The 26551-nt window shown below is 37.8% G+C and overlaps 1 long non-coding RNA gene across 1 annotated transcript; it reads right to left on the reverse strand.

Moving 5' to 3' along the window:
* Nucleotides 1-4789: 4789 nt before the first annotated feature.
* Nucleotides 4790-24878, reverse strand: LOC120226677. Its single transcript, XR_005527083.1, has 3 exons — nucleotides 24725-24878; nucleotides 6200-6316; nucleotides 4790-4870 (listed from the first exon to the last, which is right to left on the reverse strand). It is a non-coding gene; the product is annotated as an uncharacterized LOC120226677 (long non-coding RNA).
* Nucleotides 24879-26551: the final 1673 nt, after the last annotated feature.

Here is a 26551-nt window from a genome sequence, read left to right on the forward strand (position 1 = left end):
AAAAGAAAATTTCTCCTTTCTAATTACTTTAGCAGAAGTCCTAAAATTTTGACTTATCTGGGCCATCTGTTTCTCACAGAACTAGCGCCCAAGTGCCGAGGAGAATGGTTGTGTTATTTAACCAGGGCCAGGGAAATGAATGCAACCATTCTTCCAGTGAGCAGGATCAACTCTACTAAACTACATGGACAGGGAGTGCAAGAAGGGCAACTCACAGAAGAAAATACAGGAAGTATAGATGTGGAGTAGTTCAAAGAAGCAGTACTGGTGGGAGCTAGGCCTCTCACTGGTGGAGTGTAAGACTGCAGATAAGAAAGGGGAGGAGTTTAGAGTGATGCATGTAGTGATGGAGTAGAGTATAAACACATCTTTGGTTAATGTAAATATAGATGATTACCTATAAAAATATGTATAGACAGGGGCACCTGGGTGGCTCAGTCGATTAAGTATCCGACTTCAGCTCAGGTCATGATCTCACAGTTTGTGAGTTCGAGCCCCGCGTTGGGCTCTGTGCTGACAGCTCAGAGCCTGGAGTCTGCTTCGGATTCTGTGTCTCCCTCTCTCTCTGCCCCTGCCCGCTCGCACTCTATCTCTCTCAAAAATAAACATTAATTTTTTTAAAAAAAAATATGTAGAGACATGCACATACAGTCACCTGTATATACCATATATTTCCCTGTTCTGTCAGTCGAAAGGGCCTAGAACAACAGTACATCAGTAGCAACAAGCACACTTAGTGCAAAGGTCTTAGTTTCTCATGTCATTCTCCAATAAAAGGAACCAAGGCTTCCTGGATAAGTGGTTGATTCTAGGACTAGAGCAAGAAGTATACAAGATAAGCTTGTAGCCTCATGTAGTACAATAAAGGAAGGAGCTGCTCAGAAAAAAAAAGCAAGCAAACAAATAAACAAATTCCCACAATGATGGGAGTATGGTATAGGGACATGGAGCTGACTGACAAGACTCCAAATGGCCAACGTTGGGAAATGTGTTACAACCAAATAAAGTAATATTGAACTATAACACAGAATATAAGATAAATATCCATGACTCCACACAGATGTAAATAATTGATTAAGTAAATAAGTAAATATGGGGAAAGAAACTCCCTTGCAGAAAAATTCCAAGTAACTTAGGCTGATACTTCACCCTCAGGGAAGTGAAGCAGAACTCCTTCCTCCTTAAGTATGGACTGCACATAAGTGGGCAGTATGGAAAGAGGGGAAAAGAGGAAACTTACAGGGAAAAAACCTGACACAAACCATGTCAGCCAGGTGAGCAAGGTTCAATTCAACAGCGATAAGTCATGTTGACAGTATGTACTCATGACACGATGTGATGAGAATGGCACTCATCTCTGTGGCCTTCTTCCCGAAAGTCTACAACCCCAGTCTAATCTCAGAAAAGTATGTGGTAAATCCTATCCTAAATGAAGTGTATTCTACAAAATATCTATCTAATACTCTTTGAAATTTTCACGGTCATCAAAAATAGGAAAGTGTGAAAAACTGTCATAGTCAAGAAGAGCTTAAGAAGGCATGATGACTCAATATAATTCAGTTATTCTGGACAGAACTCAGGAAAAACAACAAAAAGAACATTAGGGAAAAAAATCAGAAAAATCAAGGAAATCCAAATAAAGTATGGACTTTTGTTAATGATAATGTACCAGTATTGGTTCATTAATGTTACCTAATGTACCATATTAAAGTAAAACATTAATAATAGGTTGCAAGGTATAAGGAACTCCTATACTATCTTCACAATTCTGGTATAAATCTAAAATTATTCCAAAATTTAATTTAAAAAAACAGACAAGGCATAAAACAATCAAAAGATCAAAGACAATGAAAACATGACAGAACAGTCAAGAGATACAGAAGACTATGGGGCACCTGGGTGGCTTAGTCGGTTAGGCGTCCGACTTTCGCTTAGGTCATGATCTCGCGGTTCGTGGGTTCGGGCCCCGCGTCGGGCTCTGTGCTGACTGCCAGCTCGGAGCCTGGAGCCTGTTTCAGTCTGTGACTCCCTCTCTCTCTGACCCTCCCCTGCTCACGCTGTCTCCCTCTCTCTCCTGGAAATAAATAAAGCATTAAAAAAAAAAAGAGAGAGAGATACAGAAGACTAATATCCTCCCATTAAGATGTCAAGAAGAAGAAATAGAAGAAATGCCCCCCCCCCAAAAAACGTCCACATTCTAAATCCCCAGAACCTGCGAATTACCTTATATGACAAGAAGAATTTTGTGGAGGTGATTAAGGTCAATAACTTTGAGGTAAGGAAATCCTCCTGATCATCCAGGTAGGACCAATCGCATTACAGAATCTTTAAAAGTGTAGAACCTTCCCAAGCTACAGAGATCAAAAGAGATAATAGTATGAAAAAAAAAAATTCAGTCAGTCACTGTTGGCTTTAGGGATGGAAAAAAGGGGGCCATAAGCCAAAAATGTAGGTGGCCTCCAATGCTGGAAAAGGCCAGGAAAATGAATTCTCCTCTAGAACTTACAGAAAGGAATGCAGCCCTGTCAATACTTTCATTGAGCCTCCATGTCATATTTCTGAGCTACAGAATTGTAAGATAATAAATGCTTACTGTTTAAGCCATCACAATAAAAATAAAAATGAAAATAAAAATAGAAATAAAAATATTATATGGTCTGGCCAAGAGCTTGTGCATCAGTTAAAGAATCGACCCTCAGAGGCACCTGGGTGGCTGAGTCAGTTAAGCGTCCAACTTCAGCTCAGGTCATGATCTCACAGTTGAGTTCAAGCCCAATGTTGGGCTCTGTGCTGACAGCTCAGAGCCTGGAGACTGCTTCAGATTCTGTGTCTCCCTCTCTCTGACCCTCCCCAGCTCATGCTCTGTCTCTCTCTTCTCAAGAATAAATAAAATTTTTTTTAAAAAATTGACCCTCAAAGCTAAGTTGGATCCAAAATAATGACTGTTCTATTATATCTGAAAAAAGAGAGAAGTTGAAGAAATCTACTTGAGGCATTGTGCTAGATGAGTTACCAAATGCGCATTTCGTCATCATGACAAATTGGTGAAATTTATTGTATCTATGCAATTTGCTTTTATAACACTTCTATTTCCATGCTGAGATATCATACCTTTTAATTCACTGTGAGCATATTTTATTTTACCATATTAAGGATAGTTTTAATAGATCTTTAAAATTCTTTGCTAGTTCTAAAATCTGATTCACCTCAGGACTAAATTCAGTTAGTTTTCTTTTTTCTCTTGCAAATGTGTTCCATATTCTTGGTTTTTCATAGGTGAGGTAATTCTGGACTTCATGCTCGATATTTTCTTTTTCTTTTTTTTTTTTTTAACATTTAAATGTGTGTTTTTTTGTTCTTTTGTTCTTTTGTTTTTACAAATAGTTTATTGTCAAGTTGGTTTCCATATAACACCCAGTGCTCATCCCCGCAAGTGCCCTCCTCCATGCCAATATTTTCAACGTGACATTGTGGAGATTCTGAACTTGGCGGTTTTGGGGGTTGTGTTTCTTTTTTCAACACATATTGTTTCTTTTATGACAGCACTGAGATTCTAATTTGGGGGCAATAGCTCCAGTGTCTCTTCAGACTTTTCTTCTTTAGCTGAGTGGCTCTCAGTCTGTTGAATGTATATGCATGGACCAGAGATAAGTCAGATAGGCAGATAGACAGAATTTTTGGATCCCTTCTCTGGCTCTTTACTTTCTGGGATTTCCCTACTCTCTCCAGCAGCCATAGTTTTCTGGCTTCAGTCTTCTAGTTCTCTTGGCCAGAAAACCGGTGTTTTCCCACTGTTATCTTGCCTCCCCTGCAGGGTCTATGCAGATTGTACTTAGTCCTAGACCAAAAAAAAAAAAAAAAGAGGAACTTACTAGAAGCCCTATAGTTCCCCTCCTCTGAGTGTGCACACAAGAATGCTTCTGTTCAGTCTCCAAGTGATTACTTTGTATTATATTCAAGTTTCATAGATGTTTTCTAAAATAGAGTCAACCACTCATACCCTGTCCATCAGTTCAGAAGCAAAAGCCTCCCAGATCATTTGATGCTAAGAAAAAAATTCCTGTAACTGCACTGATTTTCAAAAGTCAAAAGATACAAAGGGTTTGTTTTTAATGTAGAAAGACATTATTTTTCCTGAGACAAATTAAACACCTATAAATCTTCATTCTTGTATCATTAAAAATGGATAATGGAAATCAAAGAAACTTTCTAGTATTCTTTAAGGTATTTATTATATGCCTGCTAACACAGCGCAGTACCCTTGTCATCTTATTTACTTTTCCCACTAATAGTCAGATGTATTATAACACTATTTAAAGTTTAAGAAAATTGTTTCAGAAAGTTTGAGGAAATAGCAAGACTAAGCTTTGATTTCATGTCCTTTTTTGAAAGTTATTTATTTATTTTTGAGAGAGAGTGTGTGAGAAGGAGAGGGGCAGAAAGAGAGGGAGAGAGAGACTGTCAGAGGGGCCTGACATGGGCTCGATCTCACAAACCATGAGTTCATGACCTGAGCTGAAATCAAGAGTCAGATGCTTAACCAACTTAGTCACCCAGGAATCCCAAGAAAATTGTTTCATAAAGTTCGAGGGAATAACAAGACTAAGCTTTGATTTCACATTTTCTGAATCCAAGCCCGTAGTTCCTTCTAGTAAGCCATGGTTTGCTGAGAAAGGTATGATGTATAACTTTAAATAATCTTACCAGAAATGAAATGGACAAGAATGCTTAACAGGAATAGTACCTTAATTCTGAATTTGAACCTTAAAATTTTTTCATTGATGTCTTCAATTACTTGAGTATTTAATGAGGACCAAATTTATTTCAGCCATGCTATTAGTAATAAAAATGAATAAGAGTAGTCTTTGCCCTGAAAGGAACACAAAATATAGTGAAAGGTGCATATATAATCATTTCACAAGATATTTACTCTGTCATTAAATCCATATTCACATAAGAAAGTTTGCTTCAGTACAGAAAAGAGAACACAATTTAAAATAAACTGTTTATTTTACTAGATATAAACACACAGAACCCAAGAGTTCTCAAATGAAAAGAATAAATATTTGTTCCATAAAACATATTACAAATGTGTATCTGAACATTATTAGCACTGACTCATGATTTATCTGGTCTATATCTTTCATGACATGGAAAGATTTAAAAACGTTTATGAAGAATTTCAAGCACTAAAAACAAAATAGCAGGTAGAATATCTTTCTAAATACATGGGAAAGAACCACTGCCAAACCAGAGACTTATTACTACTCATATCCTCTAGAAAATGTAATGTGAATGTCAGTCATGCATAGAATCTGTCATTTTGGTACTATGAGGCAATGGTAATGACTACTAATGAATTCTTAAGAGACTAGACAGAGGAATAAAGACTCTAAATGACAAAGCTAGGCAACAATACTGGGCAAGAGAGGTAGGCATAAGGGATTAAAAATGAGTTTTGTTAAAATTCAAACTGTTTATTTGCAATGCCAGAATTGAGATTCTGTGTAATGTATGTGATGTTTTATATTATGGTGTACTAAATAAATATTAAAATTACTATTTTTTCCATTTACCTATATATTTATAAGCAACAGTAAGAAATCTCTTAATGATTAATAAAAATGGTTAAAGATCATGAAACAATCACAATTTCTCCCATTGATTATTAAGATTACTTTGCACAATCTCAACTTGCACAATCATATCTATGGTCCCACACCACTGTGTACCACAACTTATAAATACAAATCTAGTGTTTGTGTCACACTTATAAGTTACACTCATTTCTCAGAAAAAAATGATAAACACTCTGTGTTTTCCTGGGCTAAAGTATACGGTATAGGGATCTTCAACAAACTATCTAGACATGAAACTCCAACAAACCATATAAGCTCAATTAACTTGCCTCAAACTTCTCTTTTCCACTATTTATAACATTTCACTTAGTGCCCAGAAAAAAATATGTAAAAATGTCTAGGAATATGCACATATTATATTTTAATTGACAATGTAAATCTTTCTGACATTTGCCAATTAGGGAAGGACAGTATGATGAGAAGTACTCCCAGGTGTATAATTTTACTACATTCTTGTATAGAAAATAATTCAAAAGTAGTTAACACAGTGTGGCCAAGTAGAGTTCCTTCAAGAAAGTGTTTTTACCAATAGTTCATAATGTTTCATGATTAGCACATACCTGAAATATCTGAAACTGTATCTCTCTTAAGAGAGTTAAAACTTCTACTCCAATCAGATTTCAAAATGTTAGCTTAATCACACTCGGGATTTCCAGTAACATGACAAAATTGGATTTCTACAAAAACAAAAATCTTTTTAAAATCTTCCAAAATGCTTGACTCTGAAATATTTTCATCATTTTTATTCAACTTTAGCACTTGTACTTGATTCATATCTATTTTACATAGACAAAATTCTAATTTTCCCAACAAAATAGCGCAAGGCTTACTTCATGGTTTGTATTGTTATGGATAAAGTCTACTCCAGCAGATTTCACAAATCTCTGTAAAATTCTATCCACCATGATGGCTGCATTCATCCTTCAGAGCAAAAGCAGAGAAACTCTCTTTAGTTACTAAAGCAGAGTCCTTGAAGCCTCCAAAACGAACAAATTTAGATAAAGCTGTCTCTGAGCCATGTACTGGCCACACACAATCATGTCAATCCAGAAAAAAGAACGGCGCTCTGGGTTTTTTTATGAACAGCTGGTGAAAATTCAAGGCTTCCCCTAAACTCCCTTATTTTCATCGTGGATAGGAATTTCCAGAGCTGTGGTGTAATGGGAAAAACACAGAAGACGGGAGATGGCCGTTCAGACTCTGATGCTTTCACTTCCTCCCATGGGATTTTTCTCAGACGTCAACTTGACTTCCTGCTCAACTTCCCTCACCACTTATCTTTTTTTTTTTTAATATTTTTATTTTATTTCTAGGATAGAGAGAGACAGCGTGAACAGGGGAGGGTCAGAGAGAGAGACACAGACTCTGAAACAGGCTCCAGGCTCTGAGCTGGCAGTCAGCACAGAGCCCAACGCGGGGCTCGAACCCAGGAACCGCGAGATCATGACCTAAGCGAAAGTCGGACGCTTAACCGACTAAGCCACCCAGGCGCCCCTAACCTCCATGCTTTTAGAGGTTTTCCAAAAATGTTCCTAAGGTTGATTTCCAGTGATCTCATGCATTGTGATCTGAAAGCATGCATGGTAGGATATGAATTCTTTTATATATACTGAAGGCTGCTTTGTGACTCAGTATGTGGTCTATCTAGGAGNGAACCGCGAGATCATGACCTAAGCGAAAGTCGGACGCTTAACCGACTAAGCCACCCAGGCGCCCCCCCTCACCACTTATCTTAAACCCCATCTTTTCTATTGATAAGAATATGGATTTAGACTATCTACCCTTTTCTCTACCTCTTGTACTCTGCCCCCCCCCCAAAACTATCTCACAAATGCTATGCGCTGGTGTAACTTCCCTATCTGCAAAATGGCAGAAGAAAGTAATGGGGACTATCTTAATCTCTTTTAATGTTGAAATAGTCTTTTTATACAAAGTTTAATGTATATATTATATTTTATATTTATGTTATAATATATGCATTATATAATATTACATATACATTATACTTTATATTTATATTATAATATGTGCATTATATAATATTACATATACATTATATAATACAGATACTTTATAGATACAATATATATTATAGATATTATAATACATATATTCAATTCTATCTTATAATTTAATATTGTTTGTCAGAGCTCTGTGGGGCACGTAGTATTCACTGATATGACCCAATAAAGACATAATAAAGATTATAACATGCATTTTAAGTAGCCCTTTTTAGATGAAACCTAATCCAGCTAGAAACAGTATGTCTGCAGGGGCTACTATAACAAAGCACCACAGCTTCTGGTGGTTTATGAGAAACCTTTGTCCTTCTCTGACTTGTAGAAACCTCACCTCAATCTCTGCCTTCTTTTTTACATGTGTACTCTGTGTGTGTGTCTGTGTCCAAATTTCCCCTTTTCATAAGAACTCCATTCATTCTGGACTAGGGCCTACCCTAATGACCTCATCTTAACTAATTAATCTGCAATAACTCTATTTCCAAATAAGGTCATAATCTGTGATACTGGGGTTTGGAACTTAACATTGAGTTAGGTATAAAGTTATCATATGAATTCAACATATGAATTTGGGGGAAGGAGGGGACAGAATTCAACTTATAGCAGTATAGGAAAATCAGTCTTTCCCTAGCCATTGCTAGAGATTTTCAAGGCAGCAACTCACCTCACCTATTTCAAGGAGAAAAACAAAGTGAGGCATTAAATACACACCTTCTGTGGCTGTGGTTATATATGTATATTTACCAACCACCTTGGATCAGCTTGGAGGAGTGAGCTGATACCCTCATCCTAAAGCATCCTAAAGCAGAGTTTTCAATCCATAGTACCACCTCTACCCAAGTTGTGACAAAATGTCTCCAGATATCTCCAATATTTCCCAGGAGACAACATAGCAAGCTGTTGAAAACCACTGTCCAAGGGAAAATGACAAAATTCTCAAAAAGAAAAATCAGTTAACTGGGGTTTAAAGAGTGTTGGTTTGGGACTAAGTTAAACATGAAGCTGAAGCCAAATACGAGTTTCATATCTAACTATGATCTAATAAAAAAGAAAAGGTAGAATTAGGGTAAGTTATGATGGAAAAAATTGAGAAACTTACTTTCATAGAAGTTGTGTTTCTTGTAAAAGGTTTTCTATATGTTTGTGCATCAATTAATATATTTTAGTCAATGGAGAAGACAGATTTCTTATGACTGACATCTCCTTTGATTGGTTGATACTTATGCTGAAATCATTATTAAGTATTTTAATACTGGCCTTGCACACATACGTATAAATGTGAACGTGTGTATTTTTTACACAATGTCAATCTAGAATTCAATGAAGAAATCTCCTTACTGAAACCGAATGTCGTCTTATAAATGAAAACTGGTGAACATAGTTTTAAGAAGCAAGAGTGATCCAAATGAAGAAGCCCGGGAAGGGATAACTGAACTAACCCACACTCCCTCAGGGAGTAACAAATTTTATAATTTTGCACATTTCTAGGAAACCATGATGGACAATTCAAGTTGCAAAAAAGAATATATAATAGGATCCTTTTTAAAGTTTTTCTGTAGGAGAAAAATCTCTGTAATGGACACAAAACTTCTCAGGGGATGAGATGTGGATGACTTTTCATAGCGACTAGAGTTTAGCTCTGGGAAATGATGGAAGACACCTGCCTCAAAATTGTCCCACCCTTGAGACATGAGAACTGGGATGTTTATACTGAAACTCCATGAGTCATTGCTTGTGTTTTACTCCTGGAGTCGGGAGGTATTCATTCTCCAGCAGCGGTAATGCTGGCCTGGCCTGCACATGGTAGAATTAGTTTCAGTGGTTCTGAAGAAAACCCTCAGGCACAGAAAAGCTGATACTGGCATATGGAAGTGAGTTGAGCACACTGAAATAGCTATACCACAGGATGTGGGAGGCATGGACAGTGTGTGTTCCAGCTGCACACAAATGTTAAAAGTAAATAAAACCAATTTTTGTTATTTAGCTTTGACTTTCTTCTTGCAAATGTATTATCATCAAAGGTGCAGAAAAATTATCATTATCAAACTTAAAAGTAAAAATTTATAAAATTATTGATGGACTCAGGAACCTGTTAGGAACACTTGAGAGGCTTATTAAAAATTAGCCTCAGTTAAATAAAATTACTGTAAACGATCAAGGCACTGTTGGGATTTTGAAATGGAAGCAAACTTAAAAATAAAATGAAATATTGATTTTTTTGTGGTGATTAATGAGACTAGAGATATGTCATTAGATGTTTATTGAAGAGGGACAATTTTCCTTGACCATTTTTTCCTCTAGTTCAGTTTTAGTTGACCAGATTTCATTTTGTTTTTAAAAAATCATTTCATGTAATACTCAATTCATCTCTGTCAAACTTTTGGAAATTGGGCATGGAGGTGACAGGCAATCTTCTTAAAGTATTCTACATAAAACAATGACTATGGGAGTAAAAATATACTTAGATATTTCTCTCTTGTTCACTTTCCTCAAGCCACTAAACCAGAATTCTGCAAGGTTAAAGTTTTAGGGCTCTTCTGTTCTCACGGCCTTATTGGAGAGAAAGTACTTGACATTTACTTCCCCCTGTGATGCAAGTTGCAGTGCTCTCTAGCTAGTGGATGTTGGGACAGAGACTTGATTATAGGAGAGCCCAAGAAAAAAAATGGCCTTGGGGATGTGGCAAGTAGGCATCCTCTTCCTTTCTCTGTTCTCTGCTTAGGTTTCTCCTGAGCCTCCATCCTTTGATCTCCTTTACCTAACTGGGTATGTCAAACTTCCTCACCTCTTCTATTCCTATAAATGTTACTAGAGTCAGTACTTTAGTAGGCCTCAAGAAAGGAGTTTTTATTTCTATCATCTCATTGGAGAACGCTTACTGCCCCTAAAGTAATAAACATCCCATATCCCTTCTACATGTATGCCTATTTCATCTATTTATGTTTGACATAGTGAAAAGAGGACTGGGTCCCAGGTTATTGTATTTAGTTCTTACTCTAACTTTTTCAGTGAAATTGAGAAAATAATGACCTTGGGTCTCAGTTTCCTACCTTGAAGAGTAAAGAAGAGTTAAACAAGATGATATTTTTAAGTCTAAAAATGTCTCTAGTCTTTAAAGATATGTTTTTGTCAGTCCAAAGAAAGTGTTTTGAGAGCTTTAATTTGAGAGCTCTGAAGGAGTGAAAAGGAGCCTCTTGGTGAAGCCCTCCCTGTCCTTCACAACATCCCCCTACCTCTATAATATGCCTATGGAGTAATCAGAACTAATCCCATTATGTACCCTTTCCAAGTTTATGACTGTTTCCACAAGTCATTCAAGATTTCCAGGTCACTGCTGATCACCTAGCCTCATCTCCACAAAGTTTTGTATTTTGCTAACTATAATCCTATGCGCTGCCCCTCCCCATCTCCCAAAGTCCCCTTGTCTTCAGAGTCCATCATCAGTAATATCCTCCAAGTCCCCACTTGATCTCTAAATAGTTCACTCATTGTCTACTCTTCACTCAATAAATATATACTGAATGAATGAGTGAATGAATGAATTTAACTGAATGAGGTCTCAAACTCAGAAGACCCTTGCCCTACTAAGGTCATACAGAATCTCAGAATTGAATAAAAGGCAGCCAGCACAACACCAATGCTACATTGTTTGAATTGTGGCCCTACTACACACTCTAAACTTTAAGATTTAGTTATGAGTTAGTGTCATAAACAGTGCCGTGAACATACCATAGGATGATGAACTGTAGACAGAATCTTCCAGGTACCTAATGTAACCCTATGAAGTTCACCAAACATCTTGACTAGATCCAGCCTGGTTGGATTCTTTTGTTTATATGATAATCATGAAGTTTGTGCATATGATAGAGCTTAATTTCCCAAAGCCTAACTTTCCAATACGTTATTAGTGAGTTTCATTAGCAAATCAAATGAATAATCAGCCTACCTCTATTTGGGCCAATCTTTACTAAGAAAAGGCAGAGCAACATGGATATCTTTGAAGCAGTCAGCAGATAGGCCAAATCTGAGCCCAAGTCCTTAACAAGTTGAAAGCTGTCACATCAGCCAACCAAGAGGCAAACTGTTGCCTGCCAGATTGGACTATACTTGCTTCAGAAGCTTTTGATCAAGGCTATAATGGGTTCCTCTAAAAGACTTTAGTCTTCTACACAGGGTCTCACAAGGTTCAATCAAGGTATAGACAGGGCTGTGTTCTAAAATGGAGATTTTTATTAGCAGAAAAAAATGTTTTCAGATTCATTCATGTTGTTAGCAGAATTTAGTTCCTTAAGGTTGTATAACTGAAGTCCCTGCTTTCTTTCTGGCTATTAAGCAAGCATCTCTCTCAGTTCCTTGAAGCTGCCTACAGTTTCTTGCCACGTGGCTCACTCTGTAGACCCTCTCATGACATGAAAACTTACTTCTTCAAACCCAAAAACAAAAGACGACTCTTCCTTCAAACTGCCAAAGATGAATCTTATTTAATGCAACCTAATCTTATCACTTTTACCATATTCTGTTGGCTAGAAGCAGGTCACAGGTCTATCCACACTCAAGAATAGGGCATTAAATAGAAACATGGAGGGGTGCCTGGGTGGCTTAGTTGGTTAAGCGTCCGACTTTCGCTTAGGTCATGATCTCACGGTTCGTGGGTTCGAGCCCTGCGACAGGCTCTGTGCTGACTGCCAGCTCAGAGCCTGGAGCCTGTTTCAGTCTGTCACTCCCTCTCTCTCTGACCCTCCCCTGCTCACGCTGTCTCTCTCTCTCTGTCTCCTAGAAATAAATTTAAAAAAAACATTTGAAAAAATAAAAAAATAGAAACATGGATATCAGGAGAAAAAAATATTGGTATTAGAGATCACCTAAGGTCTGCCAGCCATAGTTACCACTAAACTTTTTTGTCAGCAGTGTAATGTTCCTGAATAAATGGATGAACATATTTAAGATACTAAAGAAGACATAATCCAAGAATTTTTAACTAGCAAAACTTAACTTTCAAAACAAAAGATAAAAACATTATCAATATGTAAGAACTAAGAGGATATCGACCCCGTGTGCTCATTCTGAGACATCTCAGAAAAAAATATTTAGACAATCAAAATTAACAGAGTAGAATTGTGATGATTATTAAATATGCACTTACTTATAGACTAAAGACTAAGTGAGCGTTGGAGTGCCTGGGTGGCTCAGTCAGTTGAGCGTCTGATTCTTGATTTCAGCTCAGATCGTGATCCCAGGGTCATGGAATTGAGCCCCACATCAGGCTCTGTGCTGAGCATGAAGCCAGCTTAAAATTTTCTCTCTCTCCCTCTGCCCCTCTCTCCCACTCACTCTCTATCAAATTAAGAATAAAATTATAAAGACTAAGTGAGGGTTAAAATAAAAGAACTAGACTTCTGTTTTTTAGTCCAGCACATAAGGACCTTAAAAGTTATCACTCTGTCATAGCCAGAGGTAAAATACTGAACAAAGTGAAAAGTAAACAACTTTTCTTATATGCATCAAAGAAGTGATGTCACAGGGAAAACTGATGTCCTAAAAACTGAAGTAAAACATGGGAGATACAGAGAGTCACACTTAACAGAGCAGAAACTCCCAAGCAGGAACCTCTGTGGGAACGAGCACCAGGGAGGAAACTGGAACTGGAACTGATGAACTGCCAGAGACTCAGAAGACACACATCTGAGAGCTAAACGCTGTAGGGGCTTCCAGTCAGAGAGGCCACCAAATTGTTGTGAGTTTTGCCACTAAAAGCTCAACCAGGTTCTTACTCTGAATAAGAGTAATAATAAGAGAAAAATCTCCTTACACTTCTAATAGGGGGCAGGTAAAAGGAACCATTTTGAAATACTCTAGAGCATTCTGTTCTTAATATGGTCTGTCCTCAGGAGAAACTATTTTATCAGAGCTTAAACTATTGGGGCTTTATCAAAGACTAACCCAAGAAAAGGAAAATACCCATACTAGCTCACTCTAGCTAATCCTGTCCCACCCAAAAGGGAGAAAAAAATTGAGAAAGAGGCACAGGCTCAACAAAAGATGGAGAGCTAATTACAATACTATAGAACATTTCCCCTTCCCCCACATGTAACCACCAAATAACTAAAGGCCTATTTACAGCAGTTCCTTTTACCCAGTGTATCATGTATGGCTACCAAAAAAAAAAGAATTGCATGCTATTAAAACCAAAACAAGCAAACAAACAAACAAAAAACAAAAACAGTAGAACAGATCAATGAAACCAGAAACTGGTTCTTTGAAAAATTAACAAAATTGATAAACCACTAGCCAGTTAGATCAAAAAGAAAAAGGAAATGACCCAAATAAAATCAAGAATGAAAGAGGAGAGATCACAACCAACACAGCGGAAATAAAAACAATAATAAGAGAGTATTATGAGCAATTATACACCAATAAAATGGGCAATCTGGAAGAAATGGACAAATTCCTAGAAACATATAAACTACCAAAACTGAAACAGGAAGAAATGGAAAATTTGAACAGACCCACAACCCACAAAGAAATCGAATTAGTAATCAAAAATCTCACAAAAAACAAGAGTCCAGGATCAGATGGCTTTCCAGGGGAATTCTACCAAACATTTAAGGAAGTGTTAACACCTATTTTCTTGAAGCTGTTTCAAAAAAATAGAAATGGAAGGAAAAATTTCAAACTCTTTCTATGAAGCCAGCATTACCTTGGTACTAAAACCAGACAAAAAGCCCACTAAAAAAGAGAACTATAGACCAATCTGTCTGATGAACATGGATGCAAAAATCCTCAACAAGATAGTAGCCAACTGGATCCAGCAATACATCAAAAAAATTATTCACCACAACCAAGTGGGAGTTCTATCTAGGATGCAGGGCAGGTTCAATATCCACAAAACAATCAATGTGATTCATCACATCAATAAAAGAAAGGACAAGAACCACATGATCTTCTCAGATGCAGAGAAAACATCTGACAAAAAACAGCAGCCTTTCTTGATAAAAACCCTTATGAAAGTAGGGATAGAAGGATCATACTTCGAGATCATAAAAGCCATATATGAAAGACCCAATGCTAATATCATCCTCAATGGGGAAAAACTTAGAGCTTTCCTCCTAAGGTCAGGAACAAGACAGGGATGTCCACTCTTGCCACTGTTATTCAACATAGTGTTGGACGTGTTAACCTCAGCAATCAGAAAACACAAAGAAAGGGGCGCCTGGGTGGCTTGGTCGGTTGAGCGTCCGACTTTCGCTTGGGTCATGATCTCGCGGTTCGTGGGTTCGAGCCCCGCATCGGGCGCTGTGCTGACTGCCAGCTCAGAGCCTGGAGCCTGTTTCAGAGTCTGTGACTCCCTCTCTCTCTGACCCTCCCCCTACTCATGCTGTCTCTCTCTCTCTCTCCTAGAAATAAATAAAAAACATTAAAAAAAAAAAAGAAATAAAACATTAAAAAAAAAAAAGAAAAAAGAAAACACAAAGAAAGAAAAGGCATCCAAATTGGCCACAATGAGGTCAACATTTCACTCTTCACAGATGACATGATACTCTATATGGAAAACCCAAAATATTCCACCAAAAAAAACTGCTAGAAAGGATCCAGGAATTCAGCAAAGTGGCAGGATATAAAATCAATGCACAGATATCGGTTGAATCCCTATACACCAACAATGAAGCAACAGAAAGAGAAATCAAGGAATTGATCCTATTTACAACTGCATCAAAAACCATAAAATACCTAGGAATAAACATATCCAAATAGGTAAAAAATCTATACACTGAAAATATAGAAAGCTGATAAGGGAAACTGAAGGAGACACAAAGAAGTGGAAAATATTCCATGCTCCTAGATGAGATAAGAAGAACAAATATTGTTAAAATGTCAATACTACCAAAGCGATCTACATATTCAATGCAATCCCTATCAAAATAACACCAGCATTCTTCACAGAGCTAGAACAAACAATCCTAAAATTTGTATGGAACCAGAAAAGACCTTGAATAGCCAAAGCAATCTTGAAAAAGAAAAACAAAGTAGGAGGCATCACAATCCTAGACTCCAAGAAATGGACCCACAAATCCCAGAAACAGACCCACAAATGTATGGCCACGTCATCTTTGACAAAGCAGGAAAGAATATTCAATGGAATAAAGACAGCCTCTTCCACAAGTGGTGCTGGGAAAACTGGACAGCGACATGCAGAAAAATGAACCTGGACCACTTTCTTACACCACACACAAAAATAAACTCAAAATGGATGAAAGATCTAACTGTAAGACAGGAAGTCATCAAATCCTCAAGGAGAAAGCAGGCAAGAACCTCTTGACCTTGGCCGCAGGAACTTCTTACTCAACACAGCTCCAGAGGCAAGGGAAACAAAAGCCAAAATGGACTATTGGGACCTCATCAAAATTAAAAGCCTCTGCACAGCAAAAGAAACAATCAGTAAAACTAAAATTCAACCAACAGAATGGGAGAAGATATTTGCAAATGACATATCAGATATAGGGTTGGTATCCAAAATCTGTAAAGACCCTATCAAACTCAACACCCAAAAAATAAATAATACAGTAAAGAAGTGGGCTAAGGACATGAACAGACACTTCCCCACGCAGATGGCTGACAGACATATGAAATGATGCTCAACATCACTCATCATCAGGGAAATACAAATCAATGAGATCCCACCTCACACCCATCAGAATGGATAAAATCAACAAGTTAGATAACAATAGATGCTGGCAAGGAGGTGGAGAAAGAGGATCTCTTTTGCGGTGCTGGTGGGAATGCAAACTGGTGCAGCCACTCTGGAAAACCGTATGGAGATTTAAAAATAGAATAATTAAAAATAGAACTACCCTATGACCCAGCAATTGCACTACTATGTATTGATTCAAAGAATTCTGGTATGCTGTTTCAAAGGGACACATGCATCCCAATGTTTTAGCAGCACTATAGACAATAGCCAAAGTATAGAAAGAGCCAAAGTATGGAAAGAGCCCAAATGTTTATTGATGGATGAATGGAGAAAGAAGATGTGGTATATATACACAATGGAGTATTACTTGGCAATCAAAAAGAATGAAACCCTACCATTTGCAACTACGTGGATAGAACTAGAGGGTATCATGCTAAGTGAAATTATTCAGAGAAAGACAAAAATTACATGATTCACTTATATGAGGACTTTAAGATACAAAACAGATGAACATAAGGGAAGGGAAGCAAAAATAATATAAAAACAGGGAGGGGGACAAAAACACAAGAGATTCTTAAATATGGAGAACAGACAGAGTTGATAGAGGGGTTGTGGGAGGGGGGTGAATTAAACGGATAAGGGGCATTAAGGAATCTACTCCTCAAATCATTGTTGAACTATATGCTAACTAACTTGGATGTAAATTTTTTTTAAAAGTTAATAAAATTAAATTAAATTTTAAAAAGAAAGAATTATAGGTATACTAAAAAGAAAATAAACACAGTCTGAAGAGACAGACCAAGCATCACAATCAGGCTCATCTGGCAGGGATGGTTGGAATTATTAGACTGAGAATTTAAAATAATTATAATTAATATGTTCAGGGCTCAAATAAAGTAAAAAGGATGCAATAATTAATGGACAATGTAAGCAGAGAGATGAAAATTCTAGGAAAGAATCAGGATGAAATGATAGAGATCAAAAATACTGTAACAGAAATGAAGAATGTTTTCAATAGGTTCCTTAGCAGACTGGACATGGCTGAGGGAAGAATCTTTGAGCTTGAGGGTATCTCAGCAGAAATTTCCAAAATGTAAAATCAAAGACAAAAAATACTGAAAAAAAAAAAGGAACACAATAGTCAAAAAGCGTGGGAGAACTACAGAAGGTGTAACATACACATGATGGGAATACCAGAAGGAACAGAAAGAGAGCAAGAAACAGTAACAACTGAGAATTTCCCTGAAACTAATGTCAGATACCAAACTACAGATCCAGAAAGCTCTGAGAACTTAAGGGAGGATAAATATCCCCCAAAAAACTACACCTAGGCATGTCATATTCAAATGGTAAAAAAAAAAAAAAAAAAAGGATCAAAGGTGAATAAATAATCTTCAGATGAAGACAACATTTATTGTGGTGAGCACTGAGTAATGTATAGAGTTGTTGAATCATCATGTTGTATACCTGAAACTAATATAACACTTTATGTCAATTATGCTTCAATGGAAGAGGAGGGGAGAGGGTAATTGAGGAGGAGAAGAAAGAAAGAATCCTTATGGGAGTCAGAGGAAAAAAAAGTACCTTACCTATAGAGAAGCAAGGATAGAAATTACATTGGTTTCTTCTCAGAAACCAGGCAAGCAAGAAGAAACTGGGGTGAAATATTTGAAGTTCTGAGAGAAAAAACATCTTAGAATTCTGTATCATATGAAATTATCTTTCAAAAGAAGGAAAATTGAGACTTTCTCAGATGAACAAAAGTTGAAGGAACATGTTGCCAATACACTTACTTGCAGTAAATGTTAAAAGAAGTTCTTCAGAGAGAAGAAAAATGATACAGGTCAGAAATTTGGGTCTACATAAAAAATAGAATAGCCTAAGAGAAGGAATAAGTCAAGGTAAAATAAAAACTATTATTTTTCTTACTCTCAATTGATCTAATGGATAACATTTTGTTCAAAATAGAAATAGCAAAAATGTATTTAATTATGTAGGTATATATGCAAACTTGTATATAAGTGAAATGAACAGCAGTAATAGTAAAGAGATGAAGAAATTGGGATTATTTTGTAACTACAAAGTAGTTGCACTACTCACGAAGCAGTACAGTGCTATTTGAAAGTGGACATTTAGTTGTAAATGTATACTGCAAAAGCTAGTATGCCACTAAAATGAATTTTTAAAAAGTATAATTGATATGTAAAGCAATAAGAAAAAATAGAACCATATAATATGCTCAGTTGAAACCACAAAAGTCAGAAAAAGAGTGGAAGAAACAAGCAGGAACAAAGAACAAAAGCAACAAATAGAAAATAGTAACAAATATGGTAGATATTAATACAACAATATCAATAGTCACCGTATTTTTTCAATGTTTATTTATTTTGAGAGAGACAACAGAGAAGCAGAGAGAGAGAAAAAGAGAGAGAGACAGAGAGAAAGACAGAGGGAGGGAGGGAGAGAGAGAGATTCCCAGGCAGGCTCCCTGCTAACAGCACAGAGCCTGATGTGGGGCTCCAACTCACAAACCATGAGATCATGACCTGAGCCAAAATCATGAGTTCGACATGTAACCAACTGAGCCACCTAGGCACCGCTCAATAATCATTTTGAATGTCAATGGTCTAAATACACCAAATTTTTAATCAAGAGACTGTTAGTGTAAGAATAGAGCAAAAAACAAGACCCAACTATATGTTGACCATAAGGCCCTACTTTAAATATAAAGAGTCATATCAATTAAAGTGAATGGACGGAGAAAACTAAACCATGCTAATACTGAGGCACCTGGGTAGCTCAGTCGGTTAAGTGGCGAGCTCTTGATTTCGGCTCAGGTCATGATGTCTTGGTTCATTAGTTCAAGCCCTGCATCAGGCTCTATTCTGACAGCACAGAGCCTGCTTGGGATTCTCTCCCCCTCTCTCTCTGCCCTTCCTCCATTCATGCAAGCACATGCTCTCTCGTTCAAAATAAATAAATAAATAAATAAACATTAAAAATTATAATAATAAACGATGCTAACACTAATTCAAGGAAAGGCGAAAGTAATTTTGGGTAGTGCAGACTTCAGAGAAAGTAAAGTTATCAGGGATAAAAAGGGGCATTACATAATGATAAAAGCATCAATTCTCCAAAAAGATATAGCAATCCTCAATGTGTATACACCAGACAACACCCAAATATATAAAGCAAAAACTGACAGTTACAGAGAACAAACTGGTGGTTACCAGAGGGTATTGGATGGGGGAATGGGCAAAATGGGTAAAGGTCAAAAGGTATAAACTTCCAATTATAAAATAAGTCATGGAAATGTAATGTACAGCATGACAACTAAGTTAATACTACTGTATTGCAAATTTGAAAGTTGCTAAGAGAGTCAGTCTTAAAAGTTCTCATCACAAAAAAATTCGCTAATTGTGGTGATGGATGTTAAGTAGTCTCATTATGGTGATCATTTGGGAAAACTGTACACAGCACTGAATCATGTTGTACACCTGAAATTAATATAATGTTCCATATAAATTATACCTCAATAAAATATATATAAATTCATAGCTGAAAAAAATTCAATAATCCCTGTGTTTTTGAGAACCAGGATTCTTTTTTGTTTGTTTGTTTGTTTTTATTTTTTTATTTTTTATTTTTTTACAAATAGTTTATTGTCAAATTAGTTTCCACATAAAACTCCAGTGCTCATCCCCACAATGCTCTCCTCCATGCCCATCCCTCCTCCCCCCCACATCCATCAGTCCTCAGTTTTTGTCAGCATTCAGGAGTCTCTCATGGTTTGCCTCTCTCCCTTTCCCCCACCATTTCCCCCCTTCTTCTCCGCCTTGTTCCTCCGTCAAGTTCCTCCTAATCCTCCTATACGTGCAAACATATGATATTTGTCCTTCTCTGCCTGACTTATTTCGCTCAGCATAACACCCTCAAGGTCCATCCATGTTGCTACACATGGCCAGATTTCATTGTTTCTCATTGCCATGGAGTATTCCATGGTATAGATAAACCACATCTTCTTGATCCATTCATCTGTTGATGGACACTTAGGCTCTTTCCATGTTTTAGCTATTGTGGAGAGTGCTGCTATGAACATTGGGGTACATGTGCTCCTATGCCTCAGCATTTCTGTATCCCTTGGGTAAATTCCTAGCAGTGCTATTGCTGGGTCATAAGGGAGTTCTATTGTTAGTTTCCTGAGGAACCTCCACACTGTTTTCCAGAGGGGCTGTACCAGTTTACATTCCCACCAACAGTGTAGGAGGGTGCCCGTTTCTCCACATCCTCGCCAGCATCTAGAGTTCTCTGATTTGCTCATTTTAGCCACTCTGACTGGCGTGAGGTGGTATCTCAGTGTGGTTTTGATTTGTATTTCCCTGATGAGGAGGGATGCTGAGCATCGTTTCATGTGTCTGTTGGCCATCTGGATGTCCTCTTTGGAGAAGTGTCTGTTCATGTCTTCTGCCCATTTCTTCACTGGGTTGTTTGTTTTTCGGGCGTGGAGTTTGGTGAGTTCCTTATAGATTCTGGATATTAACCCTTTATCTGATATGTCATTTGCAACTATCTTTTCCCATTCCGTTGGTTGCCTATTAATTTTCTGGGTTGTTTCCTTGGCTGTGCAGAAGCTTTTAATCTTGATGAGGTCCCAACAGTTTATTTTTGCTCTTGATTCCCTTGCTTTTGGGGATGTGTCAAGTAAGAAGTTGCTGCGGTGGAGGTCAAGGAGGTTGTTTCCTGCTTTCTCCTCTAGGGTGTTGATAGTTTCCTGTCTCACGTTCAGGTCCTTTATCCATTTTGAGTTGATTTTTGTGCATGGTGTGAGAAAATGATCTAGTTTCATTCTTCTGCATGTTGCTGTCCAGTTCTCCCAACACCATCTGTTACAAAGGCTGTCTTTTTTCCATTGGATATTCTTTCCTGCTTTGTCAAAGATCAGTTGGCTGTATACTTTTGGGTCCACTTCTGAGTTCTCAATTCTGTTCCATTGGTCTATGTGTCTGTTTTTGTGCGAGAACCAGTATTCTTGATGTTTAAGAAAGGATATAAAAATATAAAAGGGTTTAAGTAAAAATCCTGTAATCCTATATTAGAATGAAAGTATAAGTATGATATCTGGAGGTATTTTGTATTTTAAAAGATTACACACACACACAAACATATAGAATAGCATTACTGCCATTTTGAAATCATCAGTGAATGAATTAGTCCAGGGATCAACAAGCTGTTTCATAAGGGAGTTGATAATAAACACTGTTGGCTTTGCAGGGCCCATGACCACAATTACAACTACCCAATTCTGTTACTAGAGAAAAAAAACAGCATGGACAATGTATAAACAAATGTCTACAGCTGATAAAACATTATTTCCAGAATCAGGACTTGGGTCTCACTTGGCTCACAAAGGTTTGCTCACCTCTGAATTAGGCAATGAACAGGAACGACTACTAACATCAGAAAAGTCCAGGCAGTATTCGCCTTGAGAAAGGAGCAACACCCCTATACTCTGATCAGGTTTTGGGCTCCAGTTGGCAAATTATAAGAGACACACAGAACAGAAATCCATGTTAAATAGAGTAAATTTTAAAAATTCTACAAGTCACTCCACACAAGTTCTTCAACATAAATTGTAAAGAAAAGATAAGGTGAGAGAAGGGAATTTTTAATACATATTAAGTTATTTTAAAAGGGTAAGACTCTAAACAAAACATTGACCAATTGTTTTTTTAAGAAAAGAAAAAAGTTCCCGAGGCCTTGGCGGTACTTTTAAATTTGTATTGGCTCTTTCAGCATAGAGAAGGAGAAAGCATTTGTCTCTTAATTAAGGCAGTTTGAGCAATAAACTTTCTGCTGGCCTTGAACCACCTGTAAGATGACCTGTCTCCCACTGAACTGTGGCTCTGGCACCAGTAGAAGGTAGAAGGAGTCTGCCTTTGATGGCTTCGTGATTTCCCTTTCAAGACTCTCTTTCATTATCTCCTTCACACTCATCAAATCCTGCCTGGTCTCCTGTTTGCAGTGGATGATAATGTGTTTTTTTAATGTTTGGGATCTCTAACTGCTACTTCTTAAGCGTAAGGAACTTTGAAGAATGGAAACCCTACATGACCTAAAGAAATAGTGTCATTCCCACTGTATTGACAGTGAGGCTAACTGAATAATGTGTTGTCTAAACAGGGACACTTTTTAAAGTGAAAGTTAAGAATATCAAGACAACAGGGATAAAACAGAACTATGCCAGGCAAAATGGGAAGCATGGATATTCTAGTAAAAGGTGGCAATGTTTTTGGGCTGAGAAGAGCTGCTTATGGTCTAAATTATAGAGAAATGTAGATTAACACATGCTATGTCTCCTCCTTCACCTGGCTCTGCCTCTCTGTCATGTGCTGCTGGGACCTTGGCTGGGACCTAGCATTCCCTCCAACAAACTACAGTACAAGAGATAGTGCTCCATCTACCACCTCAGGGTAACTCACAAAGTGCATCCCTTCTGATGCCTGCTTCCACAAGAGTAGTCTTTTTCAAAGTGAAGTGCTGTCTTTCTTTCAAAACAAAACAAAACACTACAATACAAGTTTCTGGATGATGAGTCCACCAATTCTAAGCCACTCCATGTGTAAAAAGGAAGTTTCTATAAACTGTGCAATTTGAATGCACCAAGGGTCAAGATACCTCTCACACAACTGGCAACTGGCTAGACATTGTGCACAATTTTTCTGTTTGTTTGTTTGATTCTGTGTACTTGCCTGGAAAATAAATAGTTTCAACCAGAGTCTGTCAGAATATATTTTAGCTTTGTTTCTTATTTCTTATTCTGTACATATGTATGTACACAAATTCATGTACACTCTTTGTTAAGAAAGTGGACTTAAATTAAGATGTGTCAAAAGCAAAGAATGAAGGAAAATTGGTAATCTCAAAAAATGCTTTCTGATACATGGTATCACAGAATTCATCCAGTCCAGCAAACATGAGTTTGTCTACCTTATTCTTAAATATTTCTTTTTTATTAAATTTTTAGGTTTATTTATTTATTGAGAGAGAGAAAGAATGCAACCAGAGTAGAGGCAGAGAGACAGAGGGAGAGAGAAAGAATCCAAGCAGGCTCCGCACTGTTGAGCAGAGCCTGATGCAGAGCTCGAACTCACAAACTGTGAAATCATGATCTGAGACGCGATCAAGAGGCTGTCACCTCACCGACTGAGCCACCGAGGTACCCCGACCGTATCCTTAAGTATTTCTAGAGAACACACCATTCCAGTAACATGATGCCCTTAGAACCAGAAAGTTCCAATCCTTTTCAATTTATATCTTCTGAAAATAGGATAGTGTTGAAACTTCAAAAAAGGACAAGCAGATTGTAACTCAAGAGTTTTGAACATCTCTTTGGGGTTAGCTAGTTCTCTCAACCATGCAATTGCTCCCCTCACTTCTTCATTTTCCAGAGCTGTGGGCTACAGTGATGTCCACGAGGACTGCAGTTGAGAACTATTAATTGGCTTTCTTCCTGTACGAACACCCAAAGGTAAGCAGCAGCTTGACTTTTTGAGAGGTCATTGGTATGATGCAGAAAGTTCTGAGTTGCAGGATAAGTAAATATAAGATTCACTGATTTAAAGCCATAGCTAGCATTTACTAACTTTTGTAAAATATAGCAGGCAGCCCTCTCTGCTTTGGGAGTTTACAAGAGTCTAAATCAGACAGACAAGTGAGACTCGGAAATCTAATGAGACCAAGCGACAAACGCAGAATGAGAAACTGAAATGAAGCTTAGCATCCAATAGTGACTCCAAAACACAAAAAGTAAACCAGAAAAGCCTTCCCTGAAGACCCAGGAAAGTACCTGAAGTTTTCAGTAAGAGCTCAGTTTCCAAATAGCACCGTCTTTGCTGGAGAAACAATCCATGATTCACACTACCTCTGCAGGCAGAGCTGACTGACTTCCAAATGGCTCAGTACTGTGTCTGTGGAGTGGCTGCCCCAGGCCAGCCTTGAACACCACTGAGATTTCCCATGGGTGTCTTTGTGTGTATGGTAGAAAATGGGAGGAAAAGAGCCAAAATCACTTATTGGCCTCTTTCCTATACCTTTCTTCCTCTTATTCCTTTAAAAGCAATTTAATGAAGGTAGAAGAACATTGTAAAAAAAATATTTTCCACTGTACACATGCTCCTTTTTTAACCCTTACCACATTATATTCAAACTTGGGGTTTGCCTATCTCCTTGTAGTAGACTGATTATATGGATGGCCCAAAAGATCTCTCAGAATCCATGTCCTTTGCAATATGACTTTGCAGCTCTTCTCTTAAAGAGATGGAGTCTATTCCCCATCTGCTCCACCCCTACCTTGAATCTGGGCTGTACTTTAGACTTACCTTTAGCCACTAGAACATGATGGAAGTGATCTGGGGTCAGTCCTGTGGCTATGTCATCTTGTTCATTGCCCTTGATGTCTCGAATCCTCACCATCATGCGAACAAGCCCAGGGTAAGCTGCCAGACGATGAGAGACCACATGAAAGAAATCCAAGTTGTCTCATCTGTCCGAGCCAAAGCCCCAAAGACTTGCCAGCGCCCTGTTAAACTGCCTGCTGATAATCGATAAATGAGTAAGTTCAGCTAACATCAGTCGAGCCTGGCTTACACAAGAAAAACTATCCATTTGACTCAGAATCATGAACTAAATAAATGTGTGTCATTGTATGCTACTGTTGTGGGCTACCGTTCATTATGAGGCATTATGATGGCAATAGATAACTGCTGTACCTCCCTACTAAATTTATTGACACAGATATTAATATATGACAGATGGGTTAATAAATAAATAATGAGTGAATATATGACATGGATACTGTAAACTAGATGTTCTGATTTTAAAGGGATTCTGCTTCATTAAATACGGAAGAATTCTGAATTACATCTTATGCTTTCCTAACTGGAAACTCTTCCTCTGCCTCAGCCCATCTTAGAATGCCTAACGCTGAATGAGCATGTAGATCATTCTACCAACCTCAGACAACCACTGGGCCAGCTGTGCTCACCCTGTCTCTGAGCCAAAGTTATGCAAGCAGAGGATGAGCACAGAGGAATGATGCAAGACTGCAGGGTGTCTGCCCATTCTAGTCCCAGATGTGGCAAGGGGGGGTGGTAGTGGTTGTTCACTGATGTTTCTGCCAAGAGTGGAGGCAAGAATGAATAAACAAGTGTGAGTTGGAATGAGAGAAAAGAGAAAAAAGAAAATTTTTCTTCCCTCTCCCAGTCATGCATGCACATACATACAGACACACACTCATTACAGATGTTGCCACACCACACATCAAAATTCCATAAAAACAAACAAAACTCTGTGATGAATACAATGGAATCTGCAGCCAAGGAAACCAGAAAATACTTGAGGAAGTGTCCTGGAGGAGGACAGATACAGCTGTCTCAGAGGGTGGCACAAGGCTCCAGATTTAGAGAATGAGGCCGTCTGTGTGAGCTGGAGAGCTAAGAAAGGCTAGAGAAGGATGACTTGACCCAAACTTTAGAGGCCCGGCTCAATGTGGCTATATCTTGAGGTACAACTAGAAGTCTGGATGAAGACACATTGCAAAGCAAATAAAGGCTTGAAGGTGAGACAACCATGGAAAATTTTCAGAGGAACTAAGTGGCTGCAAAAAAACTTATATAAAAGATTTATAATATTAGATTGTATGGTGCAGCCATATCTTTGAGCGCAGATGTGGAGAAGTATTGGTAAAGAAAGAGGCAGATGGTGCTGTACAAGTATGAAGGGTTACGGCTTCATTCTAAGGCAAGGCATGTGACGAAATTAAAATGAAGTTATGCAAGTCAAAAACAGAAAGCATTTGGACAGAGGTTAAAATGGGCAAAATGCTCTCTGCAAGTAGTCAATAAATATGTACCCATGAAAATATACTTTTTGCTTGAGAACTTAGATTTACAGTGCATTTCCCTGGTTTTTAAACTCTTCAGAGTTGGTGAGACTTTCAAACCAATATTTACAAGGGATCTCAGGCCTCACACTCCATAATTCTTAGGGCTGGCAGAGGTGAACACTTCTCTTTTCATCACATCCCAACACAATAACTGATACAATCTTGCAGGAGTCTCTGAGCAAACAGCTGTGTTTAAACTCACATTTCCTTCTGTCACAGCCTGGTGATTTGCGTTTCATTCCTCCGCCTACCTCCCTCCTTG

The sequence above is a fragment of the Hyaena hyaena genome, unplaced genomic scaffold (assembly GCF_003009895.1).
Source record: "Hyaena hyaena isolate Hyena2069 unplaced genomic scaffold, ASM300989v1 scaffold_1794, whole genome shotgun sequence".
NCBI classification, from domain to species: domain Eukaryota; kingdom Metazoa; phylum Chordata; class Mammalia; order Carnivora; family Hyaenidae; genus Hyaena; species Hyaena hyaena.